The sequence below is a fragment of the Galeopterus variegatus genome, unplaced genomic scaffold (genome assembly GCF_000696425.1).
Source record: "Galeopterus variegatus unplaced genomic scaffold, G_variegatus-3.0.2 Scaffold1348, whole genome shotgun sequence".
Classification (NCBI taxonomy): Eukaryota; Metazoa; Chordata; class Mammalia; order Dermoptera; family Cynocephalidae; genus Galeopterus; species Galeopterus variegatus.
This window is the reverse complement of record NW_007727459.1, coordinates 282,547-285,149: the sequence shown is the minus strand read 5'-3', so window position 1 is coordinate 285,149 and position 2,603 is coordinate 282,547.

Genomic DNA, 2,603 nt, shown 5'->3' with positions numbered 1-2,603 from the left:
CATCAAAATGCCATAGACTTACTCAGTGCTCCTGGGCAGAGGATGAGGTGCCATCAAATTGTTGTCATGCCATAGAAACAGTGGCTTTCTAACAGCATTATGGGGAGATGAGGCCAGGCACAAGTCTTGGAATGCTCCTTATGTTCTGGTATGGATGGGCAATAATGTGTCATGAATTGAAAAAGTGAGAAAAGCATGTGAAAACACAACAGTGTGTTGACATTTGCTCAAAATGATGATAATAATAAAAATAATAAAGCTAATGCAATATATTGAGCACATGTTGTGCCAGGTACAGTGTTAAGCTCTTTCATATATATCATTTTTATTCTTGCAAAAAGATCTGAAAGTAATTTATCTGTCCTCCATCTTACAAAAGAAGAAACTGAGGTTCTGAAAGTTTAGGAAGCGTTCTCAAGGTTGCATATCTAGAATGATTTGCTATACATTAAATCTTATGTTTTTTTTCTATACCACTTAGCCTAAGAGACAAAATGACATCATCTCTGAAATTTACTTGTGAAATTTAATTGGCAGACTTAGAATAGCTTTTTGAGTATTGAATGAAAAATTGATAGTTTTTCAGTTAAAAACCACAGAATTTCCATCTCATAATAAATGGATTTAAAAATAACTTAAATGTCAGGGAGGACCATGGAGCATAAAGACAGTTCGAAAATATTTGCTAGAGAATTCAGATCAAAGTAACATCAATGTGATGAGGTAGAGGAAATGGAGCACTGAAACAGGGCCCCCACATACAGTTGGGTAGGTGGTGCACTGCTCAATACTGACGTCATTTAACACTGTATTCTACACAAATGGTACACCTGGAGTTGTGCAGTCCATGACCCAGGGGGACATGTATGACAGTCATGGAGGAAAGTCATGGCAGAGTCCTGAACTCTAGCTGAGGATTTGGTCATGATAGCAGAATTAACCTGGGCAAGTCATTTCTCTTCCAGTTTTGGGTTCTCCATTGTAAAATAATGGTGAATATTGGCACTGTAAATACTATGTTTTAAAACTTATACTGGACAACAATTTCAGGGGGGAAAATGGGGAAATAGACGTGGTTAGCTATTGCCTTTTATGGGTATATAGAATATAAATAGAAGACATAGAAGTTGCTTTTAAAACATTTTTTGAATTTTTCCTTTATAAAAGTAAATTTATCTTTTATGTTCCGTTACATCTTTATAAGCATTATCCATGTGTAATTACCAAGCAATATTGTTTTCATGCTTAGTTTCTATTATTTGATTGCTATTTTCAATAAATAAAAGAGCTGGAGTAATTTCCTATGTTAAGTAAAGAGAGATTTTCCTTGAATTGAGTCAGCAGTAATGGGGAAGGAGGATCTATGTACCTTATTTGTTGTTGTGTACTTGGAAACACATGTTCATTTTTAAATGAGTGAAAAATTAATGGAAGAAGAAGTGTTAAGCTCCAGGATAATTATGTGATCAAGAAACATTCTTTTCCCTTAACGTGATGAGAATAAGTTAAGCCTTTTCTTTTGGATTATATATTTAGATAATATGAAAGAAGATGTAGTAATGAAAATTAAAAACAGATCTTAAAGTGCCCTGAAAGGTGGAAATAAACTATTCAGGCTATAAATTAAATGATCAATAATGACCATGAGGCAGGCTGCAATAAATATTCCTTCTGTTTTAATAAATTATTTCTCTATCAGTAGAGAAGCTTTCATGAAAACTAAAATGGCCCAGAGCAAGACTAATTATGATATTTACATCTTAGCTTTGAAATTGACTTTATAGTTACTTTTTATTATTATTTCTGTCCAGCCCTTTTAAAGGGAGAAGACATCTAATAATAATGTACTTTGTAGCATTATTTATGATCATCAGTTAAATCTGGCACATTTGAGGTGGCTTTATTTTATATAGTTCATCTTTGGAAGACAGATTTTCACAGTTTTTCTGTAAATATTCCATTATTCTGAATTTTTTGACTTGGGAGTGTTTGTCCTTGAATTTCTGTTATTAATTTAATTGATGTAATCTTTGGGGATCTATTTATCTTATCTCTGTAATCAAATAACTGGAGTGTGAGCAGTTTCTAAGCAGAGGACCCAAGAAAGGGGGTCTGCCTCAGGAAGAGAACCCCTTGTCCTTGGTCACTATCCTTATGTGCCCTCCTTTCTCCCCTAGTTGCTCTGATGTGATGTCTGCTGGTACCCTATGCCAGAAATGACTACCATCAACTCAAATTTTGATCTAAGCTTAGTTTCTGTTTTTTTCTGTGTTCTTTGAAGTGCTAATTGACTATAACCGTCTAAGATGTCAGTGTAGCCATGTATGGGCAAAGGCAGATAATGCTTTATATTCTTATCCGGGTGGCATCTTCACAGCCAAAAACACAAACCAGAAGTTGATGACACTAAACAAGAGTGAAGAATGCCATGCCACATTCTACTGAGAGTGCAATCTGAGTTGAAAGAAAAGAAACCTCTAATGAGGCTTTCTTCCATTTCCTGACCTTTTTGTATTGTGAATAATAGGGATATCCAGTCTTGTCAGGTTTTTAGGAGGGCTGTCCCAGTTATCTCCATGTATGGAAGATGAACTTGAGGTCAG